General features: G+C 33.6%; 1 protein-coding gene and 3 non-coding genes across 4 annotated transcripts in view; 2 read left to right on the forward strand and 2 right to left on the reverse strand.

Annotated features, from left to right (window-relative positions):
- The window catches only part of LOC140444956 (transmembrane protein 47), a 635,087-nt gene that overhangs the window by 194,047 nt on the left and 413,912 nt on the right, over positions 1-27,128 (forward strand). The window lies entirely within an intron of this gene.
- Positions 1,760-1,831, reverse strand: TRNAW-CCA (transfer RNA tryptophan (anticodon CCA)). The gene has a single exon. It is a non-coding gene; the product is annotated as a tRNA-Trp (tRNA).
- Positions 4,570-4,641, reverse strand: TRNAW-CCA (transfer RNA tryptophan (anticodon CCA)). Its single transcript has one exon. It is a non-coding gene; the product is annotated as a tRNA-Trp (tRNA).
- On the forward strand, positions 8,948-9,019 carry TRNAW-CCA (transfer RNA tryptophan (anticodon CCA)). Its single transcript has one exon. It is a non-coding gene; the product is annotated as a tRNA-Trp (tRNA).

Here is a 27,128-nt window from a genome sequence, read left to right on the forward strand (position 1 = left end):
TAAATAATTAATTCAACTGAATTGAATTTCATTCAATTCATTTGGTATTACTTTGGTTGTTAATTTTAGTGTTGTGTTTAATAAATTAATTTCTCTGTAATTTTCCGGATCCGATTTGTCTCCCTTTTTGAAGAGATGTAGTAGAATGCTTGATCCCTATTTTTGAGCAATTCTGTTTTGTTCTATTATTTTTCGAAGTAGTTTTAATAGTTGTTTGGTCAGATCTGATCCTACGTACTTTAGGAGTTCGTTCGGTATTCTGTTCTCTCCTGGTGATTTTCTATTTTTAATTGCCTTAATGCTTCCTTTACCTCTTCCTCCTCAATATTTATTTCTTCGTTTCTCTTCATCACCTCTGGTGTTGGTGGTTCATTATCGTTAACTTTATCGAACTTAACATCATCGAAAGTAATCTGCTGATGTTTCCTTCTGAATGTGTTTCGTTTTTATTACTTCATTCGTCTTTTTTTGTCCTCTGATCATTCTCCATATTTCTTTTTGTGCATCTGTTTTGAGAATCTCTGCCAGTGTTCCCTTTTTATTTGTCTAACTATAACTAACGTATTCGTTTCATTTCTGATTCGTTTATAGTGGTTATACAGGGTGAGTCATAACTATTGGGACATAGACTAAGGACAGGTTATTTGGACCAAAATATGGCTATTAATTATGCCTCTGTGCCAATTTTGATAGCAATTTATAAATATACAGGGAAACTATAAGCAAAAAACGAAAAACAAAAAAATTAACTTTAACACCCTGTATCTTTTTTCTCAGCAACATTTTATTAAGGCATATTTGGCCCAATAGCCATATTTTGGTCCAAATAACCTGTCCTTAGTCTATGTCCCAATAGTTATGACTCACCCTGTATACCTGTTGTGTTTGTTGTGTTCTGTATTGTAAAAAGGCTTTCTTCTTTCTTCATATTTTGTCTTCACTTCCTCTCTAAACCATGGGCGTTTTCTTTTTTGAAATGTTAGTGTTCGTTACTTTCCTTTCTCCAAGTGATTCTGTTGCTGCGTTAATTATTTTTGAGTTTTTCCTGCTTTCCTCGATGTTATCGTTTTCTAATATTTCATTTTCAGCGAGCTTCTCTGATATTCTTTTTCTGTATCAGTATTACGTGGATTCCGTATTTAGTCCTTCGAATTTTTGTTTGTGTTGGCGCCGCTCTCTTGGGTGTGAAGTAATTCATGATGATTCTTATTTTACATAATACTAGGCTATGGCCGCTACCTACATCAGCTGAGTTGAGGCATCTGAGGAAACTGTTTTCTTCGGAATCAATTCGGATACTCAAACCAGCAGTAAATATAAAAATAAATTCGAGAAGATTGCTGAAATCGTAACCTTCATTAATATATAATCGTAACCTTCATAAATTAATATTTAGATTAGAAATATCCTTTGACTACTGTTGTCGGAATGAAAATAATAAGATGATCAAAGTCTAGATAAAAACAAAGGATGATTAGTTTCTCAAACTAATCATAGCACAAGCTTAACACAAAATTTTGAACACAAAACAACAGCTAAAAGCATGAAAATAAAAAGACAAACAATTTGATTTTAGTGCTAAAATTACGCTAAGGTTTCAGTGAGAGATCTCGTTTTTTATTCTGTAAGTTAGTGTTCAAGAGCTGCAGGGATTATTCTCTGACTGTATACATGTGTTATTTATTCCTTCTTGATTTCTATAAACATCGAAGCGAGTACCTAAACCTAAATGTTTTACTCAGGATAAAACAAAACCATTTGACCCCGACGTGATTTGAACACGCAACCTTCTGATCTGGAGTCAGACGCGCTACCGTTGCGCCACGGAGTCTGTATGCTACTATAGTTGTGCTATAGTCATATTATTAGGTAGTGGCTAATGCTCCATAATACGTAAAAAAATTAATAATTTCTTTTGTTTTAGTATACTTTCCACAAGAAAAATAAAATTTCTGTAGTTCTCTAAATACAATAAATCACAAAAGTTTTATTCAAAAATCCATTATAAAAGGTACCTTCTATAAAGGATTTTTAAATAAATCTTTAAAGTATACTTTGTTTAGCGACTATACATTTGAATACTATCTGTGTCGATCTGAGACTACGAGTCTGAGCTCTCTAGTACTTTGCGCAAGACAATTAGGGTTAGGTATTCCTGACACATCGCCTCCCAATTGCCAGTAGGGAAAGTCCTATGAAAGGAATAACCAAATAAATACATGTGGGTCAAGTAACATGATATAGGAGCTGCAGTTATGAATTTCTATGAAATTTGAAACTATGAATTTCTTGATTAAACATAACACAAAAATCAGAAATCACACACGCACAAACGTTAAATAAACATACAGATTTATACACAACTAGTTCATCATATGGTGACATTTTTATTGCGATTATTGAGCTGCCCAATCCCGAGATGTAAGAACACCGTGTCCAAGAGAAAAGTGTTGCTTAAGCGATGCCCCAGAGAGCAAAATCTGGGGGATTATAGCCTTATATCCTAACTGTGGAAATAAAATGAACATAGGGCAAAAAGAGATGGATCAGAAAAAGACTCAAAAATGAGTAACTCTTCTGAGCATACACATGAAAATGTAAAGGGAAAAATCTATCGCAATTCCGGCTGCGGACTCTTTTTCTTTACAATATCTAAGTCTCAATAACCCCAAGTATAAAATCAAATTAATTTCGAATGCCCTTATGTTCTAACTTCCCGATTGACAATGTGAAAAAATTAGAGGTTGTGGAATAAATATTTATTGGTAGCTAATAAAGTATACACTCGACGAAAGTTCAAACAATGACTAAACGATTTTATGAGGTGAATATTCTAATTAGACTTCACATTAAAAAAAATTCAATCCTAATGTATAAGCTCACAAATAAAACACCAATTCATCAAAAAGTCTATTGCACTTTATAAGTGATACCTTTCAACCTAGACGCTTACACAAATACAATTTGAACTAGAAAGTATTGGAATAGATTTTAACAATTAATCCAGTTCTACCGGAAGATAAATAACCTCTCATAATTAAAGTATATAATTGCAATCATAAAACAGCTGGGTCTAAATAAACATCACTATAAGGCCATGCAGAAAGCTGTACTTCTCGCGACGTCCAGATGTGTAAGAACATTTTTGGGAGATACTCCAACATACCAAGTCATCTAGGGCTCGATAACACGGAAGGAGTCCCACTAGAGCTTAATCCTTTTGATACCGTAGGTATCGAGGATAAGTGAATTTTCCTCTTAGAGGGAGTGTGAGCCGTATGTCTAAATCTGGATAATAATAATAATAATATTACAATAAATTATATAAAGTGAAATTAGAAAGTTAAAATTAAGTGAGATTACAAATTAAGCGTTTAATTTATGATTGAACACCCAATCAGGACAGAATCTGATTGGGATCGATTAAAGTAACAAAATAAGGTTACTCTGGGTGTCTGGAGATACGAGTATTGGTATTGAAGGGAACGAAAAAGCGGATCTACTTGGCAGGAACGAGGCAAAAGAAACATGTATTGGACCAGAACGTTTTGTTGGCATAGCAAGAATCACAGCCAAAATAATGATATGGGACTGGGTGTAACTGATGAATCGTAACTACTGCAACGAACAAGTAGGTCTTTTTATACACAAGTATATCCTATTTCTCATAACAGAACACTGTCGCTTCACGGAACACATAATTAAAATATGACTGACAGAAAGTGCAGATTGGCGATTTTGTTCGACTGAAGACAAGACGGCGGAACACTTTCTGTGCAATTGCCCTGGGTTGGATAGGATAAGTCTTAACATATTTGAGCATTATCAACTCGAGCCTTACCACTTCGTACAATTGTCGCCAAAGGCTATAATATATGTTTTTAAAAGGACTGGGTTGAAAGGACATCTTAAACCTAATGCTGAGCCACAATAGATCTCTTAGGTCGAGTGAAAGGGTTACTAAATGCCCACTTACATTAAACCTAACTCCAGTCATGATCTTCAGTCACAGTAAGGCAGCTTCGACAGTACGTACTGTTGCTATGATGGCGAAATAAAAGGTCTATGGCATGGTGTCTGGGAGTATATGTATAACAGATATCATAGTCAATAATACAGTCAGTCTCGAGGACTTGTCTAATAGGCAATCGAAGATGGACGATCTGAACGATTGATTGTAGTACGACCGGTGTAGAACAGACGGCTTGCACAGGAGAAGAAATATTTTGATTGTAATTTTACTAAACTTCGTATTGTACAATGTATTGAAATTTTATGTATTATCAAAAAACTTCGTATTGTAATACTCTAATAATACCAAATATTATAAACTAAAAAGTCTTAGTCTTAGTTTTCAAAAAGTATAGGTTATGGTTATTTATAGCAAATATATATTTCTAGTACTAGAAAATTCCTAGTCATATATTATTTGTCGTCTTTCCACTATTTCGAGAAATATCCAAGTTGCATGAGAATGAAAATGAAAGATTTATGAAACGGGTAGTAGCTATGAACAACTTAAATGTTTTATCACAATTTCTCATGTTCAGGACAAAACATAAAGTCATTTGACCCCGACGTGATTTGAACACGCAACCTTCTGATCTGGAGTCAGACGCGCTACCGTTGCGCCACGGAGTCTGTTTTTAAAAATACTTTAATATTTTAAGCCCATTATTTGGTAATGGGTAGTATAAAATACCTACACATGAGTTTTAATTTAGAAAATGAGTAATTTCGACTACCGTAAACATTTATTTATAATACACTTCTCAAAGAAATTAACGCACCACTTTGAAATATTAAAATATTTTATTAGCGTTAATAAAAATATCCATTGTAATGTTATATTTTGCAAGCCCCTTGTATATTCTATTCGTACACTCTATATTTATTGACTGTGTTTTATCGCTACATTTTTTTTTGCAACAAAACAAAAAGAAGCAAAAAATGTACTAATTCTATAAATATACTAATTTCCAAGTGTTCACGAATTTTATTCGGCTACTGTTTAATTGTTGATTATTGTTAATTGTGTTTATTATGGAGCGTCAATCACTTAATTTAACCCGAGATGAATGTGCCCAAGTAGTGATACTGTCGGAAGAAGGTTGGAGTTACCGAAGAATTGGTTGTCGGTTTAATGTGTTCAACACATCCGTCTCACGGGTGTTAAAAAGATTCCTCGAAACAGGGGATCATACTCTCAGAACAGGGCAAGGACGAAACCGGGTAACTACCCCTATTCAAGATCGATTTTTAAGAATTTCTGCTCTTCGACAACGTTTTGTAACACGTTGAAGTCTACAAATTCAGCTTCGAAACGTGGATACTATACAAATTAGTACTGAAACTGTTCGCCAGTGACTTAGGGAATACAACTTAACACCAAGGATTGCCTCCCGAGGTTCTCTATTAATTGCAGAGCATCGAAGGGGGAGACTACATTTTGCCAGAGAACACGTTAATTGGTTAGAGTCTGACTGGGAACGAGTGCTATTTACTAATGAATCCCGATTGTGTTTGTACAATAACGACAGACGTGTTCGTGTGTTGCGACGACCCAACGAACGATATGCTCAGTGTAACTTCTCACACACCACTTTTTTGGTGGATGATCCGTTATGGTGTGGGTGGTATTTCATTGACCGCACGTACGGACCTAGTGGTCATACAAAATGGAACTGTTACAGCTGAAAGGTACATATTGGAGATCCTGTGGAAACATGTAGTACCATTCGCACCTTATACCGGTGAAAATTTCTTACTAATGCAAGATAATGCCAGACCTCACGCTTCACAGATCGTCAGAAATTATCTAGAAGAGATAGAAATTAACACTATGGAATGGCCAGCACATAGTCCGGATTTAAATCCGATCGAAAATCTCTGGGATATCCTTGGTAGGCGATTAAGAGCGACACCGATCCAACCAAACAACTTACAGGAAGTGGGATAGAGGCTGATCCAGATTTGGAGAGAACTAGATCAAAATAAAATACGACAATTAATTTTAAGTATGGGCCAACGATGTGAGGCTGTTATACGTAGTAGAGGTGGAAACACTCGTTATTAAGACTTTTTTCATATTTTAGTTTACTTTTCTTATCATTATTTTTTTAGAATTTTTCGTTTTATATTTTTTTGTCCTGCACTTCAACATTTTCTGATGATTGGACAAAGTTAATTTCTTGGAGAAGTGTATCTACCACATCTTCTGTCCCTACTTTTCTAAATTGCTAATACTAGTTAGTTCCAGATTTAAAAACAATTTAATTAAGAGAAAATATCTATTTTCTTAAATCTGCCAATAGTACAAGATCCCACTGCAATATCACTACAAGATCACTACTTTCAACATGTATTGTTCTGAAGCTATTTTCTTGTGGCATTTTAAAGTAATTACTATTTAAATGGGAAAAAGCCACAATTAATCTATCGAGAAATCGTTTTTTTCGGAAAAATTTCCGAAGTGGAAATTGAAACGTCAATAAACGTACTTTAACCTTTAATTGTGGCTTATTCCCATTTAAATAGTAATTATTTCATTATGTAGATAATCAAACTCACATTTTTACATACATTTATGAATAGGAGAATACATTGATAACAGGTTGTCAGTCATAAAGTGGCCGCAAATAGTTATAATTCAATTAATGGTATTTAATTTTTGAAGAAAAATTGAAAAATGAATTTTTTAAATAAAATACGCTGCTCATGACGTATATGCATGTTTTTATATTAAACATTTTATAAAAACAGCTAAACCTACAATTTTGTAGTGTACAAAATTTATCGTATCTCAAATAGTTTTTGATTTATTTGAAAAAAAAAAAGGAAATTTTTTGTAAAAATACAAAGGGCGTACTATAAATACATTAATAAAGTGTAAATTGTAAAGTGGTAACGAATATTTTTAATTAGGGTGATAATTAGGGGGTGTTTTTCACGTTTTTTTATGGCTGAAAAAAATACGGGACAATCTTTAAGGCACTACAAAAAAGATTCTATGAGTTTTCCCCGAAAATGCGTTGATTTCTTCATATTTCACGTTGAAACTTTGAATTTTGGCGTTTCATGAAGAAGAGCTAACTTTTAGTAAACTATTTCTTTACTTGTATTGGGGCTACCCACACCATCAAACTAACCATTGTTATGTTTTTTAAGCTCCATTTTTTACAAGAATGATTTTTTAAAATACTAAATTTTAAAAATTCATAAAATACTCGCTTTTTGAGTAATCCGCAAAAAAAAACGGTTGAAAAAATGTTTTTATTTGTTAAAAAATTTCCTTTTTTACTCAAGAATAAGTCAAAAAGTATTGACTTTTAGAAAAAAATAGATAGGACAAAGTTGTTTAAAAAGTTGGTTATTAAAGTACTATTTTTAATAAAACATTTTTCCCCTGATAAGGGGGTGCCACTCCTCCTCCCTCCTATAGCCAAATTTGGGTGCAAATCGGTGTAGGCTCAGAAAATTATGCGGGAAAATGGTTGTTGACTGGATTATCGGTAATTACGTAAACTCTTACGAAAAATTTGTGGATGATATGCAGTGCCATACTTAAATATCAAAAGAAAATTAGTGATTTTTCGTTTTCAGTGTTGAAAATTACCATTTCCTCGATAATAATAACAAATATGTTTCACATTTACAAAATTTTAATAAGCTTAGCTTGTTAATTAGTTACAAGTTAATAAAATCCTGATTTTACTTATTTTCTTATCAGAAACGTGTCATTAATGTAATTTTCCAGATTATATAGCTGCTTTATCACTTGTAGCGTTGTAGGTATCAGTCACAGTAATTAATCATGAGTAGTTAACGAGTATAAGTACTTATTAGATTAATTTATTCTAATCAATCCATTATCCATTGTGTTGTCAATGATCATTAGAAACGTTTGTAAGGAAATTTCTTTATAACAATAAGTGTATTTTTATGCCAAACTGATTTTCACCCCTTTTAAAACAATTTTCCTCTTATGTAACAATCAATTTATCAAATTTGCATGATTTATTTACCTCTTGTGAATACACAATAGAAGGTATTCGATTGAGGCAACACAATTATTGAGTACCATTTTTGTTGCTTATAGAGAAAAATTCTAAAGTCACAATTTAACATTAAAATCGACTTATTTCCTTTGCATTCTTTGCTTTCCAATGCGTTGGGAATAATTAAAGAACAACGAAGGAATGTTTATTTATTCAGCTCAACAGACCATGGCCGCCTATGGTTTAAGTCAGTGATTCTAAACCTCTAGGAGGGCGCGCTAAATGATGTTCAATGGTTAGAAAACAACTTTCACATACTGTTCTTCAACCTTGTAAGTTTTAATACATTAATTCACAGTTGCAAACATTTCTAGGTTTTTTTTGCTTTAAATTTCTCTTTCACAATTCAAATTTTCTACAAAAAGCATTAACTTTATCACTCGTATCCAATATATGTGTATTAACTCCTTCAAGCTGAAGGTTGAAAATATTTAGTTTCTCAAATATGTCAACCAATTAGATTAATTTCATCAAACATAAAACGTCTGTGCTTCCGGTCTAGTATCTTCTAAAAAAATGGCCATTTCATGTCTTAATTCAAAAACACGTTGTAAAAATTTCCTACGTGGTCACCATCTTGCTTCTCAATAAAATAATAATGCTGAATGTTCACAATATTCAGGCCATAAGACATTTCTTTGGAAGCTAGAGCATCTCTATGGATCATACAGTATGTCCATATACACATTGGAGATGTGCGTACACAAAGATTGGCGTTGCAAAGTGGCAATGGACAAGAACGACTAGCGAAACAGGAATGCCTACGCTAAACTAGGGCTGTAGTATTACTATCAAATTAATATAAATAAAAAAATTTTTACATTGATCATAATAAAAACTGTACTAACAGTTAGGAATTCGTAAAACAATGTAGACGCTATAGATGTATAGACTCCGTGGCGCAACGGTAGCGCGTCTGACTCCAGATCAGAAGGTTGCGTGTTCAAATCACGTCGGGGTCAATTCTTTTTGTAATACTTGTTTAATCAGCAATAAAAAAGTAAATTAAGAACAACCTAATTGAGCAACTGCCTGAAGAACGTCTGTCTTAAACTATTCAGTAAAGTTAATCCTACGGAATTCTCCAAATGTATTTTGGGAATTGTTTACAAAGCTTTTAATAAATGTTCTCATAATCTTCTTATTGCCTCGTTTTCTTTCGAATGGCAATTGTAGCTTTGGAAAGTGCTGCACGAAAGATTTCTGCGGATGAGCGCTCAATCCATCACATCAGGTCTTTCAGCCATGAGTTCTGGCATATTCCTACTGATCCTTTGATCTTTTCTTTACCCTTGAATATGATTCGGAGTAATTCATATCTTACACCTCTCAACACATGACTTAATTTTTTTATTTTCCTAAATATTTACCTATAAATTATAATAATTACATTTAAGCTTTGATTTGATAAAACCATTATTGTTATGATATTTATTGACTTTTTAAAAATTTAATAATTATTTATTACTACGAACCACTTTTTTAATGTATTTTTTTTATTTCAGGTATATATTTGCAAGAACTGGGAGATCTATGCTAGTAGTAGGTATTATATATTTGCAAGTAACGGTATTCGCTCCGTGCGTGACCATGGTAGGGGTACCTTGAAACGACGCCAGCGTGCGTAGCGGCGAAATATGACAAAATTGGAATCATGGAATCGTTTTACGCATAAATTTTATCAAAAATGTGTGCAAATACATGTTGCGTATTTAATTGTGCTAATAATAGCAAAAATAGTAAGTGTAGTTTTTATAGGTTCCCAAAGATTACATATTAATTAGAGAAAAGAAAAAGATGGATCCGTGCTATTAATATGAAAAAGTAAATATCACATAACCTCATTTTTTATGTAATTGAAATATTTAAATAATTTACCTTAAATGATATTTTATAAGGCTTCAAGCTAACTGCAGAGGCCTGATGACTTTAGCTTTTATATCATACCTTTTACTATTACTGTTTTTAATTATATGCACTTTCACGTGAAAAACTTGATTTGCCAGTACTAGATTTTTCCCTTTCTTTTCCGTTTGGGGTTAAAAAGATATATTATGATGAATTTTGAGAAACACAGTTTTTAATACTACATTTATTTTGTACGTAAACTGAAAAAATATAATTAACAAGTTAATTATTAATAATTGTCAATTTCGCCTATATTTAACAATGTCAAACATATGTCATATGTTTAACCTGAAAATTGGTAGGTCCAAAACAGTGAGATGAAGGCGGTAGGTGTCGCGTCAGTCACGCACGGAGCGAATACAATTTAATATCGATATACTTTTATTTATATACATCGAGAAAAGACATGTGTCATGTGACATGTTATGACATGAGAAATATGGGAATAATTGCTTGGCGGAGGAAGTCGATGAATAGGGACGACTGGAGAGAAATTCTTGAGGAGACTAGTATCCACGCGGGGTTGTAAAACCAAAATGATGATGATGATAAGTTTTTATGAGATGATTGTTTTCAGATCCAATCTTGTCTCCAATCAATCCAGAAACCTTTCCTTTACCCAACTTATCGTTAAAGTTACCTAAGATAAAAGTTAGGTCTGGTTTTTTGGTCTTCTTTTTTTTTCTACCTCAGCGTACCACGCTTCTAGATCATCCATGGGTTTATCTGCGGGATGGTTGAATCTGCCGGATCTTTCTGGATAGTTAAATAAGTAAGCATCGGTCAGAAAATAGCACAAAAATTGTGACAGCATTGTTATATTTGTCTTCTAAAATGACTCCAACTCTATTACAATGCACCGGATATGACCTGTTACAATTACCAGAGTAATAGAAAGTTTTGTTCATGGTTTTAACTTTACCTGAACCTGGCCATCTCACTTCTTCTTCTTCTTCTCGTGCCACTCCTAGCGGAGATTGGAAATCATCATGGCCACTGCGACTTTGTTAGCAGCGCGCCTAAAAAGTTCAATCGAACTACACCCGAACCATTCACGTAGATTACGAAGCCACGATATTTTTCTTCTTGCTACACTTCTTTTGCCCCTAATTTTGCCCTGCATGATATTTCTTAAAAGTTCGTACTTTTCACCTCTCACAATGTGCCCCAAGTATTCCATCTTTCTAGTTTTTATCTCATTTAGAATTTCGCATCTTTTGTCTAAAGTTTGGAGTACTTGCGTGTTAGTGACGCGGTCCATCCATGATATTCTGAGAATGCGCCTATAGCACCACATCTCGAAAGCTTCGATGTTTTTTGTGGTCAACTGTTTTAGTGTCCAAGCCTCTACTCCATACAACAGGGTAGAAAAGACATAACACCGCAGCATTCGCATTCGTAACTTTATATTGATATCACGATTGCAAAAGAGTTTACGCATTCTATTAAAGACTGATCTAGCGATTTCTATTCTACATCTAATCTCTTTTATTTGATCAGTATCGTCTGTGATCCAAGCACCTAGATATTTATAACAGGACACACGCTCAATCGTTGTATTGTCTATTACAAGATTAGCTCTGATGTTCTTTGATTTCGTGATTACCATAAATTTAGTTTTTTTCAAATTAATTTTCAAGCCGTAACTGTTACAGTATATATTGAGACTTTGAACGAGATGTTGTAGTTCTACTAGCGTTCCCGTTAGGAGAACCGTATCGGCAGCATACCTTATATTGTTGATCGTCTCACCATTTATTATCAGACCAAGATCTTCTTCCTCGAGTGCTTGTTCACAGATAGCTTCACTATACAGATTAAATAAAAGTGGCGACAAGATGCATCCCTGCCGGACTCCTCGACGGATTTGAATTTCTTCTGTTAGCCTACCCTCAACCTTCATATTTGCTGTTTGATTCCAATATAGGTTGCATATAATTCGAATATCTCGGCTGTCTATATTTTTCTTTATTAGAATTTGTCTTAGTGGTTCATGTTGTACTTTGTCAAAGGCCTTTTCGAAATCAATAAAGCAGGTGTAAATTTCTTGGTTCATGTCTAAGCATCTCTGTGAGAGAACGTTCATTGCAAACAGAGCCTCCCTTGTACCTAGCCCTTTTCTGAATCCCATCTGAGAGTTACTGATGTCTACGTCTAATTTTCTATAGATCCTATTATGGATTATTTTCAAGAACAGTTTTAGAGCATGACTCATCAAAGCTATCGTACGATATTCGCTGCATTCCCTTGTATTTGCCTTTTTTGGCAGTAGTATAAAGGTCGAACGGAGCCATTCCCTAGGTATTATTCCAGTTCTATATATTGTGTTAAATAGATCTAGGAGTATTTTCTCTCACTTCACGCAAACCCAATATCTGTATTCCTAAACGTTTCATCTGGTGGTACGCGTTTGCGAGTTTTCCCGTTTCGAACAGACTTCTAACGTTCCATGTTGCAATCTATATGCTTCGTTGACTACCAAAAGACATTTGATTGTGTAAGCTGGATAAATCTGTGGTCCGTTTTAATAGAAATGGACACACCAATGCACCTGGTTACACTTATTAAAAATCTGTACCAGTCAAATATAGCAACAGTACGACTAGATCAGAAGTTCTCAAACCAATCCAATACCGAAGAGATTTTAGACAAGGATGCGTGTTATCACCCAACTTTTTACATTTAACATTTATGGTGAACATGTCATGAGGATGGCTTTAGATGGATGGGCCGGTGGAGTAACAGTTAGTGGTATGAAAATCTCCAATTTATGATTCGCTGATGACACTACACTCATAGCAGCAAATGAACAAGAAATGTTTAATCTCCTGTGAAGAGTTGAGTATGAAAGCAATAAAGCTAAAACAAAAATAATGGTGGTCGACAGATTCCACACTATTCAACTGACTAACATGTTACAGGAATACCAGATAGTGGACAGTTTTGTCTATCTCGGGTTTAGTATAACTAACGATGGTAACTGTGAAGCAGAAATTCGGAGACGTATTGGTATGACAAAAAATGCGATGAGTCGCCTAACCAAAGTTTGAAAAGATATATCTATCTCTCAAAATATCAAAATGAGACTGGTGAATGCTCTTGTATTCTCAATATTTCTATATGGGGCAGAGACTTGGCCTCTTCGCATACGCGAGCGCCGAAAAATTGATAGCTTTGAGATGTGGTGCTGGAGATGAACACTGCGCATACCTTGGACAGCTCATAGGACAAAGGTTTCTATTCTAAACCAAAGAGATTAAGGTTGTCCACAATGTCTGGTACGCAGAGGTGACGATAGTTTGGACAGATTCATTGTTTCTGGAAACATTCCGAGGAGAAGATCAAAAGGACAATCACCAACCTGAAAACTTATTCTGCGAAGCTCTAGAGCAGCTGAAGCTAGAGACCAATGGAAAAAAATTATTAGGAATATTGGAAGAAATCACGATCCACGATACTTAGTAATGGGGAAGCGACAAGAGAGAGAGAGAGAGAGATATTTAAAATATTTAAACTATTCTTCGCACCACTTGATCATCTAAGATCTGCCGGAGAGTAGGGGCCTTTTTTTGTTTTCATTGTAGTTTTTCTTGAGAAATATTTACCACAGTGTTTCCAGTTGCCTTCTCTAGTTTGTATTTTAGCCGATTCTGTGGACAGACGCTATTTGCAGCCGCCTAGTCTGGGTCAGGCACTGTCCCAGGTAGAAAATACAATAAATTAATAATAAACATATTATTAATAAGTAAAATTTTTGTTCTTGAACAACTTTGTTGTGATAAGTTGGTTATTATTGTATATTTTTAAAAAGTATAGGAATTTTTTTCTATCATAGTTTTTGAAGATTTGTTGTTTTCTTTTTTTCTGTTGGTAGATTATCCTGAATTATTAGATAATATTTTACTTTGTGGCTTATCACTTTAGTTTGGACAGTCGTCCATAAAATGTATTTGAACTGAACTGAGATTTTTTAACATTTATTCGTATTAAATTTTTGCCAGCACTCTTATCTTTTATTAACATGTACAAAAACCTTTTACAGGACTAGGAAATGTCGTGTCACCTATCAAAACAGAAGCTAAACATGTTAAATATTTCAAACCTTAATTGCGAATGAACTATTGTATACTTTATTTATAGTTCTCCATAACATTAAAAATTCATTGAAAACTTTCTAGTAAATTTGGAATCTGGACTTTGCTTCACAAACAGCGATTATCAATTAATCTTCAACCCTGTATTATCAAGAGAATATGGTTGTATTAAACATTAATTGACCGTATGGTCAGGTACAAAGGGATGTTTGGAAACTCACTGGGTGCTTAAAAGTCCTGGTTTATGAGGTATTCCTCATTATATAAGTAGTTAGTCAATAGCTTTAAGTTTCTGTCTTATAGAAAAATACAGGGTGAGTCATGAGGAACTTTACATACTTCTACCATATGTAGAGTCCCTCAGGGAGCATATCATGTGGCCACTAAAAAATGTCAACTCCTCTTCTTTATTAATTAACAGGGTGATTTGTGTAATTGACCATTTATTTCATTTTACTGTAGTGTTTATACGGCTCATTTGATTTTTTTAATTTTTGCATGATACAGTACACTACTATCAAGCATTCGAGGACTGGCTTTGGAAAAATTAATTTAGGGATTCGTATTAAATATTATACCCCGTATAAATTTTTTTTAAAATGCAATAAGTGATTTTCAAACTACATAAATAGCCAATGAAAACGACATATGCGACAATGTTGTCGCACTTTTATTAAATTTTTAGTGAACGATCAAATCTTACCAAAAATAGAACAACCATAATGAAGTATCAAATTATAAGGTATTAATTTAAACAAATATTATAAATTTCAAACATTTTAATTAAAATGAGTTCCTACAACATAATCTAATAGATAGAAAATTAACATCTTTACTGTCACTTTGTATTATCTCTACGATAGAATCAATTGTTTTTCAATTTTAAATTTTTACTCATAGATCGTATTGGGGCATTATTTTCGATAAATAATAAATTAAATTGATTAAAAAGTCAAACCTCTTGTATGTGTTAGTTTTTGTTGATTGTAAATGATTAAAATTTTATGTCAAATAATAATACATTGCATCAACTGTACTAAATAAAAATAAATCTAAAAAAGTTTAAAATGAAGGTTGGCGTTGACCGTTTGACGTTTCTTGATATTTTATACCCATTGTCATTATTGTCATTATCAATTGTTATTTATGTGTACAAGAATACATATTTCTTCTGTCATATCTACGTTAAGTACATTGTGTTAGTTTTGGTAGAGCTTTTGTTACTTTCGTTCAAAATGCCACATCAGTTTTCGACCACAGAATATGCAGACATAATATTTGTTTATGGATTCTGTAATGGGAATAGTAGGGCTGCTAGTAGAGAATATCGCAGGAGATTTCCTAATCGTCGAACTCCCAGTCATCCAACATTTGGGTCAGTTTTTAATTATTTGCGAGAAAATGGCACTTTTCCTAGTGGAACAACACAGCGACATGTAGATGAAGCGCAGGAAGATGACATTATGGACGCCGTTACTATGAACCCTACAATAAGCACTAGACAAGTAAGTCGAGAACTTAATGTTACTCAATCAAAAGTAAGTAGTCTTACAAAAAAATAATCTATACCCATATCACATTCAAATGGTTCAGCGACTACATGCTGGAGATGAGATCGATAGGTTGGAATTTTGTAGATGGATTAACAATAATCGACCAACGCTATACAGGACACTATTTACAGATGAAGCCCAATTTACCAGAGACGGGATAAATAATTCACGAAATTCACATGTGTGGGCAGAAGAAAATCCCCATGCTATTCGAGAACGTCGTTCTCAGTTAAGGTTTTCGGCTGACGTGTGGATTGGTGTCATAAATAACCAATTAGTAGGTCCTCACTTTTTTGATGGTCCTTTAACAGGGCAGGTCTATTTGAACTTTCTACAAAATATTTTGCCGAATTTGCTTGCCAACGCGAACGTTGCTATCCGAGGGATGTATTTTCAGCATGATGGGGTACCCCCACACTTTTTACTGGCAGTGAGACAACATCTCAATAATGTTTATGGCAACAGAAGGATAGGACGTGCAGGTCCTATTTCGTGGCCTTCAAGAATTACCATATTTGGGGACGATTGAAGCAACTAGTTTACGCAGTGAATATTAATAACCGACAACAATTAATTGATAGAATTATACATTGTTGTAATACTATTAGAAACGATCCCCAGAGTATCCGTAATTCAATACGTCAATTAACAATTCGGCAACAAAAATGTATACAGGCTGCAGGGTTCCATTTCGAAAATCTATTTTGAATTATTTTTATTTTGTTACCATTATTGTATCTTTTCCAGTTCTAATTTATGGGTTTATCATAACTATGTACATATTTTTAGTTTTTTTTTAAATTGTGCTTCGTTATTGTTAGTAGTTACTGTTTTTTGTTGTGCAATGACTCAGTTTATCATTTCAATTAAAATGTTTGAAATTTATAACATTTGTTTAAATTAATTACCTTATAATTTGATACTTCATTATGGTTGTTCTATTTTTGGTAAGATTTGATCGTTCACTAAAAATTTAATAAAAGTGCGACAACATTGTCGCATATGTCGTTTTCATTGGCTATTTATGTAGTTTGAAAATCACTTATTGCATTTTAAAAAAAATTTATACGGGGTATAATATTTAATACGAATCCCTAAATTAATTTTTCCAAAGCCAGTCCTGGAATTTTTTAGTTTAGCTAATACCAGTCGAATGCTTGATAGTAGTGTACTGTATCATGCAAAAATTAAAAAAATCAAATGAGCCGTATAAACACTACAGTAAAATGAAATAAATGGTCAATTACACAAATCACCCTGTTAATTAATAAAGAAGAGGAGTTGACATTCTTTAGTGGCCACATGATATGCTCCCTGAGGGACTCTACATATGGTAGAAGTATGTAAAGTTCCTCATGACTCACCCTGTATAATATCTGAGGTTCTATAATTATAATGATATTTTTTTCTACGTCTCTTTTCCGTCTCCAAGTTTGTTTATCATTGTAGCTATTTTGAACTTTGTATATTATATATCTGGGCCAGAGAAATGGAACATGATTTTTACGGTCTGCAAAAGGAAATGTGGCGCTTCATAAGAGGTCAAAAAACGGAGGTAAAGGAACTAATAGAACCAAAACACATAGAAAAGGATACGTGGATTGACTACCTAAAAAAGCTATATGCAGAGGAAGAACAAACGACGCTAGAACTGGAAACACCAGAAATTACCACAAATGAAGAACTTAATAAAAATGTACAGGAAGTTCGGAAAATACTTGAAAAGCTGAAGAACAGGAAAGCAACAGGTAAAGAAGGGATACCAACGAATTACTGAAATATTGTTGAGCAGAAATGACAGAACAATTAACAACATAAATTAATAAAATTATAAAACACAATAAAATAAAAGAAGAATGGAGAACGAGTGAACTAATTCTACTATTTAAACAAGGAGATAAAAACAGCCAGAAAACTACAGAGGTATAAACTTGTTAAATACTAAGTAATACTACCTAAAACTTACAACTAAAATTTTAGCAGATGAACAACAGGGTTTTCGTAGGGGAAGATCGTGCACAGATGCAATATTCGTTATAAAGCAAATTACTGAGAAATTGTAACGATAAGACTACCAAAGAGAATTGAAATACTATTATAAAATAATACCTCAATCAACTATGGGAGCTTATCGTCTATGCTTCGCCTAGCTCAGTCTCTCAAGTATGAATCCGTCTCGTCTTAAACTTCGGAGTGGATTATCCTAACAGCAATGTCTCGCTGAAATGGTTTCTGTGTTTGGGAATGAAACATCACATCAGTCATCTATTTCCCGTTGGTATTGCAAATTTCAACGTGGTCGCCCTAGTCTCAGCCACGAGTCCAGGCCAGGTCTACCCAAAACAGCAGCCACACAGTAAAACATTGATGTCACGTAATTAAGGATGACTGCCGTGTACCATATCGGAAGATACAGGCATCTTTGAGCATTTTAAAAACCTCGATTCAAAATCCTATATAAAGAACTGAGTGTTATGAAGTTGGTTTCCCGTTGGAACCCTCATTGGAGCTTCAAAACATCAAATTGTTAAACCATCCACCCTATAGCCCCGATCTATGTCCCAACGACTTCTTGAGGTTCCTAAAGATCAAGAATTCAATGCGTGGGTATCAATTCCAGTCGCCAGAAGAAGCCATCAATGCCTTTAAGACAGCGATTTTGCAGGTTTCAACTGAAGACTGGAATAACCGTTTTGCAATAACGTATGCAAAAGTGTATCGATCTTGGTGGGACATATTTTGATAAGCAATAAAGTAGGTGCTTTAAGCCTATATATTTTTTGTCGTGATATGCAAAACTAAAACGGCAACCCTCGTATAGGTTAATGAAAAATTAAAGTTGTATACAGTAGAAATCGTTTATTACGTTATTAAAAGGTCCGTCACTTTATCGCCTTTATAACCGATAGCCTTTGTATATAGTTGTATTATGAGGACAAATAATTATTAACAAAAAGAAAGATATTAAACTTTATTAGTTTTCATTTTATTCTTGGACATTCTTACTTTTAAAATAATCCTTAATAGATTTTCGTGTCCTTTTTATGTACTTAATTAACTGTAATGTTTTTTCCAAAGAAAAAATATTTCTCTTAGTTTCATCTCGTACATCCACCGCTGTATCTCACAAAGAAAGAAATCTAGAAACTGTTTTTAAAGCTGCAAAAGTCTCACTTAAGTTAGGCACAGGTACTACTCTTCCTCTTCGTTCTCGTTTTTTTCTTCTGTGTCGGATTCAACCATTAAATTTTCTGTAAATAAAAACATCAATCATTCGTAGTTTGGTTAAGAAAAAATTATTGATGGCGTCACTGCTGTCACAATTGCATTGTGCATTATCTGTTTTGCAATCACTTTTGTGCTGTATTATTCTTTGTTTTGACCACTGCGATGTTTGTCCTATATACTGCTCATCACAATCGAGACAAAAAAGTTGGTAAATGAGATGACTCTGATTTAGAAGTGGTGTCTGTTTTTTAAGCTTCGAGAATAAGCTGTAATTGGATATGCTGTTATATTTAGCCATTTTGATCCTAATCCCTGTATCCTTAAAATCAACAAAACATAGAAAACAACGAAATATCGACCTGATGAAGTATAAATGATAATTGTGTGTGTTTAAGTGTGCGGGAATTTGATGGTTATACCCTCATAAATATTATACTAAAAAATCAAAATAAGCTCTTTCAATATTATCTGGAATATTATTGAAAAAATGAAAATGTCCTTTGTCCTTTATAACTAAGGCTTAGGGTTTTTAGCCAGAAAATCGATTTTCTTCTAAATGGACTTAATGAAAATGTACTAATTGCCTCGGTAATTTTTATAATTTGAAAACTTAAATTGCTCGATTGAGAGTCTGTATAAAGGGAAAGTGGATCCCATTACGAAAGTTGTAGTTCTATTTTTTTCTTCGACTTCGGAGAGTGAAAATGCTGGTTTAAAATCAGATTGTACTTTCCGGAGTGTTTTAGAGGGTTTTTAATAAAGGGCTGTAATTGGGTTAATACCAGAATAATGAATTTGGTTTTCCTCCTTTGTTAGTGAAAATCCACGAAGAGAGCTACCACTTTAAAGGGCACTCTAATTAATATCAGATGTAAAATGGAGATTCGATAATATTCTTTTGTTTATTTGCTCATAAAGCTTGTTTTCATACAGTTTTGAGGCTTTCATTGATTGAAAAATATAAAATCAGAAAAATATAAGTAAATCTACTATGTCTTCAATTTTTCCTTCTATAATACCATTTGTGCAAGTTTCTGTATCAAATAAAAATCGTAGCGGTGATTAAAATTTTTAAAACAATTATAAAATATGCACATATTTATAAGACTATTAGACCTCTTTTTGAAGTCTTAGATGATCGTTAGCTTTACACATTGATTCTAGTTTCTGTTTAAACAAATTTTGATACCGGATTTGAAGATATTCTCTTACAAAGTGGAGACATCAGCATCAGCTGTTAGCTGCCGACCGCCAGTGAATAAATATAATTATCGTTTCTGGGGTATCAACAATCCGTATATCACCCACGTAGAGCCATTACACCCGCTCAAAGTTACTGCGTGGTGTGCTGTTTACGCTGGAATTTATTTTTCCTCAATTGGATGAATTGGAACTGGAGAATATGTGGTTCCAAGACGACCGTGCAACAGTTCACACTGCTCCAGCTACAACAGATATTCTGGAAGCTTTTCCGGGTTGCTTAATCTCTCGTTTTGGTGATTTGCACTGGCCGGCTAGATCACCTGATTTACCATTCTAGACTTTTTTATGGGGGTTTTTAGAAATTGCGGGCTTTCGTCAACAAGTCGCAGACTCTTGAAAACCTAAGGAGAATATTCGCTAGGAATGCGAAAACCTATTGCATTCCTAGCGAGAGAAGTTCTGGAAAGAATAATTGAAAATTACATAAAACAGGTCCGTATGGTCATGGCGGCCACTTGGCTGAAATCATTTTCTCGACTTGATCGAATAAATTGTAATGGATTCTATAAAAAAAAATCCAAAAACATAACCAAAGTTTTTCATAAAAAAAAAGAACAGCGAAAATAATCGGGTAATTACTTTTGCCCCACATTCGTCCCTTATCCTTATTTTTTGTCTTAATTCTTCGAAAATGTTTCATTTCTACTGCTTGGATTTTATTTTTTGAATATTTTATTTAGAACTTTACAACCAAAAAATCAAAAACAGAATTCCATTTATTAAAATCTACATAATTTTTTAAAAAGGCGTCTTTGTTGACCTTCACAAGAGTTTTAGTTAGGGAACATCACCATCGCAGCTCTCCCAAATTGTGCCGAGTCATGAGATACTAAATAACTATTTCTCTATGCATTTTAGTACGAATAATTTACATTTGTGGATTGCATTAACGCCAAGAATTTGGGGCATATAGTATGGGTCTCTATAGGTATTTATTATGGAATATAGTTTCGAGAATTTCGATGAAATTTGCAAGATATATTTCTTGAATTATCGTGGATCGATTTGGTTTACTATTAAAAATGCTGTAATCTACAGGATTATATGTCACACAAAATATATTTGAAAATAAATCAAAAACTTCGAAAGAAATTGATTTTTTACCATTTCGACTTTTATAGCCGATTTTACTATTAATAAATTATCAGCATAAGCCCCATATATAAAAATGCGACAAGCTCGATACAACTACACGCCAACAGCAACCAAATAAAAATCCAAAGAGATAGCCGACAAGGTGACACGTTGTCACCTAAACTTTTCATATCGTTCTAGAAAAAGCGATCAAAACCCTCGAATGGGGTGATAAAGGAATAAATGTGGACGGAGAGATGCTACACCACCTAAGCTACGCAGACGATTTAGTCCTGATTGCAGACGATTTGGGACAAATAAAGAAAATGTTGGAAGAACTTAGTACAGCCTGTCATAAAAGAGGTTTAAAAATGAATATAACAAAAACAAAATATATGACGAACTTAGTACCAAGTAAACACCTTGAAATACAAAATGAAGAAATAGAACTGGTAGATAATATATATATATATATATATATATATATATATATATATATATATATATATATATATATATATATATATATATATATATATATATCTGGGTCACGAAATTAAGATAAGTAAGGACAATCAAACAACCGAAGTATCCAGAAGAATAATACAAGAATGGACAGCATACGGAGCTCTTAGGAACGTTTTTAAGAGTGACATCCCCACTAATATGAAGAAAAAAGTTTTCGACCAGTGCGTGCTACCGGTGATGACCTATGGTGCAGAAACTTTATCGCTCACAAAGAAAAACGCACAAACACTAAGAGTAGCGCAGAGAAGAATGGAGCGATCAATGATAGGGGCTACTCTGCGAGACAGGATTAGAAACAAAGATCTACGAGCTAAGACTAAAGTCATAGACGCCATTGAAAGAAGCTGTAACTTAAAATGGAAATGGGCTGGACACGTTGCCAGAATGAAGGACGGAAGATGGACTCGCAAACTAGTTGAATGGAGACCAAGAGCCTATAAACGTAGCAGAGGAAAACCGCCAACACGATGGCATGACGACTTACGAAAGACAACAAAAAACTGGATACAGCAAGCACAAGATAGAACACTTTGGAGACAAACAAGGGAGGCCTATGTCCAGCAGTGGATTGAGAGAGGCTGATGATGATGATAAGCCCCAGGATTGTATATCTCATCTTCAAACTAAATGCAAGATATAACCTTAAGGTAATCCAGACAATGCTCCAACGACTACCCACTCGGATGAAGAAATTGAAGAATTTTATGAGGACCTAGAAACAGCCTTACATGCCACACCACCATATTACATAATAATTATGGACAAGATGATGCAGAATTAGCAATGGGTAAATATGTATATGGCGAAAGAAATGTACGAGGGCAAAGATTGTTGAACTTCTTACACCATGTAAATTTATCCATGATGAACTCTTTTTTCTTTAAAAAGCCTTAGCGCAAATGGACATGGATCAGCCCAGGTGGCAGTGTCAAAAATAAAATAGATTATATAATAACAAACAGAAAAGAAATAATAAAAGACATCGAAGTACTCAACAAATTTTCAATAGGAAGCGAGCACAGATTAATCCAAGCTAAGATACTAAAAATTAAATGTCAAATTGGAAAGAAAAAAGATGATCCTAAAAACAAGAAAAAATGAATGGATTCGCCCAGAAAATAACGACTTTTATGAAGCTACACTAACCAGACATATACAAAACTTGCAAGATGAAATAGAAGATGTAGATCAAGCAAATGATGGCATAACAAAAGGGAGTGCTGCCCGGCCGTTCTGACCCATACAGAAAAATTAAGCCAAAATACCAAAGGGCTAATAGGTAAAAGAAGACAGCTGACGGAAAAATACGGCTCAACTACACAGCAATGAAGAAATTAAATAAAGATATCCACCGGTCAATCTGAAAAGACGTAAGAGAAAACAATACAAGAGAAATAACTAAAATAATTCAAGAAAACAAAAGTTTAAAAGTTTTGAGACGAAATACGAACAACATAGGAAACAAAAATATGTACAAAATAAAAAGCAAAGATGGAAACATTACTACTGATAGAACCAAAATCCTTGAGGTTGTCGAATTCTTTTATCGCGAAATGTATGAGAGCACCGACAAAAGGCAAGATCAGCCCCTGCCCAAAGTCACAAACCAGGGATAAGAATTAATACCAGAAATAACTACATACGAAATGAAAGCGGCATTTTTAGAAATTAAAAATAACAAATCCCCTCTCGATAACGGAGTAGTGATCGAAGCGATCAAACTAGATGGAAATAAAATTATCCAGGTTTTGGCCAAGCTTTTCACTGAATGCATCTACCAAGGAAAAACTCCTTCTCAATGGAACAATGCAGTCATTATTTTGTTACACAAGCAAGGAGACATACCAGATATATATATATATAATATATATATATATATATATATATATATATATATATATATATATAAGATATATATATATATATATATACGAAGTAACAAGAAGTCCAGAGACCTCTCTTTAGGTGAACCGCAAATTCAAAGCCTCTTACTAGAGGCCTCTTACTAGATGAGTTGAATAACTCGAAACACTTGTAGAGCAATGGTGGAGTTCCGATTGAAATGAAATGCAATCTTTTACTTTCATATATATATATATATATATATATATATATATATATATATATATATATATATATATATATGAAAATTACTGAGTTCTCGGGAAGATTCGCGTTGAGAATTTAAAGCTGGACGTTTCGGCACCCATTTTGGAGCCATTTTCAAGAAGGATACGGTTCCGTTCGAGTTCGGGGTCTCAATCTGCCTACTCCCCTCACTCGTGACGTACTAGTATCTTGTTCTGTATAAATACAAGAACCGTCAAACGGCACTAAGATCTCAATCTGCCTACTCCTCAGTGTCCTGACCTGTCACTCTATGATTACACTGATGCTTCAAAAAGTAACACAGGAGTAGGCTGTTATGTTACAAGGTCACATACTCTGATCACGTCATCATTGAACCTTTCTTTTTGCAGCGTTCATATTGGCGAATTATTCAGCATACTTTAAGCAATCAAATACATTTCATCAATAAATAAGTATTTTTCTATGTGCACAGACTCTCTAGTCTCAACCTAATCTATCCAAAATGTCATTTATCATCATATCGTCCAAAAAATCCATGGTCATTACCAACTTATCTTTTCCCAAAATGTAACAGTTACTCTAATCTTGAATAAAATCCTTTATAAAAAGGTATATAAAAAACCCAGTTGGGCTATGTTAAATTGGCAAAACGTTTTCGGAATAAGTATTCCATCATCAGTACCCTAAAAGTATTTAACCACTTAATTAAAAAAGAATTGAAATAATTTAAGTTTTGACTAAGGTTAGTGTAAAATGTGGTTAATACTTACAAGTTAATACATGGATGTAGCCACTAAATATGGGGTTACAAACCCTTTAAAAATTGCTAATTTAAATTTAGTTTACATAATGTCTGTTTTACAATTTAGATGGTAAAGTTACCGTTGGATTGGTAACATGGTGACATATGACTCTGCAATAAGTTGCAAGTCCTGAGACGGTATGTCTACGAGGACTTCAATAAAGCAACTGATTAAAATGACAATCTTAGCAGGTTATGACGGAAGTTGTGACAGAGCTGTCAGTGTAACTATATATGTCTATTTAAGACAAAAGCCAACGTTATTTAAAAATTGTGAATGAATTGAAATAAAATAAAATTATAACAGTATCAACCATCAATGTTATTGTTGTGAATTATGTATGTAAGATAAAGTTATGGTGAGAAAATTATGTGATTAAAGTTAGGCAACCAACTATACAGTGTCAAGTGGTGAGATGAAAAGATTCTAATATAAGGCCCTTTATGTTTTAATAACATCTGGTACCTGGAAAATGGAAACTAGACACAGGTGGACAGTTGGGTTCTTGAAAAGTATAGGAATTAATATGTTTGATATGTGAGAATGTTATTCAATGAATGAAATAAAACTATTGTAGTATAAGATAGATGTAAAAAATTGACTTATAACTCAATTATATTAGGCCCTGTATGTCAAAAAACAACATTTGGTACCTGGAAAATGTAGAATTTCTTGAGTTGCAAGTTCATAAATGTAATATCTGATTGGGTGTTAACAAACTGAGTTATGTATTTATATTTTAAGTGTTTACAGGTATCTGAAATGGACAAAAAATTGATGGTTGGAAGTGGTTTTATAATGTGCTGGTCATAAAGTACTCAACTTATAACTTGAGAAAAGGCCCTATCTGTTATAAAGCAACACTAGGTACATAAGGAAAATAAAAGATTAAGTTATAAGTTGGTGGGTTGAATGAACTATTGGTCTATATTGAATATATTAGTAAACTGAAATTGTTGTTGGTGGCTCTGTAGAATTTGAGTAAAGAGGATAAAAATTAAGGTGTTTTTTAGAGAGAATTGTGATAAACGGATAGACTACGGAAGGCTGAGGTCCCAGAGAACCGAAGCCAAACCCTGAGGGAATTGTGTAGAGAAGTAAAATAAGAATTTAATAGTCAGGAAGGGGTGGGGGGATGACGGGTGATCTGATCTGAATTTGGAAATGACGAAAAAGAGGAATGTAAAGTATTGGTTATAGTGGTTAAGAAATGAAATTTGGTTTGAAAAGAAAAGAGTGTGATAAATGGAGAGTAAAGTGTATTGGAAGAAAATTTATTAGAATTGACTAAGGAGGATGGTAGACTATTAATGAATATGGATTTTTAATAAAAAATCCATATTCATTAATAGTCTACCATCCTCCTTAGTCAATTCTAATAAATTTTCTTCCAATACACTTTACTCTCCATTTATCACACTCTTTTCTTTTCAAACCAAATTTCATTTCTTAACCACTATAACCAATACTTTACATTCCTCTTTTTCGTCATTTCCAAATTCAGATCAGATCACCCGTCATCCCCCCACCCCTTCCTGACTATTAAATTCTTATTTTACTTCTCTACACAATTCCCTCAGGGTTTGGCTTCGGTTCTCTGGGACCTCAGCCTTCCGTAGTCTATCCGTTTATCACAATTCTCTCTAAAAAACACCTTAATTTTTATCCTCTTTACTCAAATTCTACAGAGCCACCAACAACAATTTCAGTTTACTAATATATTCAATATAGACCAATAGTTCATTCAACCCACCAACTTATAACTTAATCTTTTATTTTCCTTATGTACCTAGTGTTGCTTTATAACAGATAGGGCCTTTTCTCAAGTTATAAGTTGAGTACTTTATGACCAGCACATTATAAAACCACTTCCAACCATCAATTTTTTGTCCATTTCAGATACCTGTAAACACTTAAAATATAAATACATAACTCAGTTTGTTAACACCCAATCAGATATTACATTTATGAACTTGCAACTCAAGAAATTCTACATTTTCCAGGTACCAAATGTTGTTTTTTGACATACAGGGCCTAATATAATTGAGTTATAAGTCAATTTTTTACATCTATCTTATACTACAATAGTTTTATTTCATTCATTGAATAACATTCTCACATATCAAACATATTAATTCCTATACTTTTCAAGAACCCAACTGTCCACCTGTGTCTAGTTTCCATTTTCCAGGTACCAGATGTTATTAAAACATAAAGGGCCTTATATTAGAATCTTTTCATCTCACCACTTGACACTGTATAGTTGGTTGCCTAACTTTAATCACATAATTTTCTCACCATAACTTTATCTTACATACATAATTCACAACAATAACATTGATGGTTGATACTGTTATAATTTTATTTTATTTCAATTCATTCACAATTTTTAAATAACGTTGGCTTTTGTCTTAAATAGACATATATAGTTACACTGACAGCTCTGTCACAACTTCCGTCATAACCTGCTAAGATTGTCATTTTAATCAGTTGCTTTATTGAAGTCCTCGTAGACATACCGTCTCAGGA

Source organism: Diabrotica undecimpunctata, chromosome 7 (assembly GCF_040954645.1).
Source record: "Diabrotica undecimpunctata isolate CICGRU chromosome 7, icDiaUnde3, whole genome shotgun sequence".
NCBI lineage: Eukaryota > Metazoa > Arthropoda > Insecta > Coleoptera > Chrysomelidae > Diabrotica > Diabrotica undecimpunctata.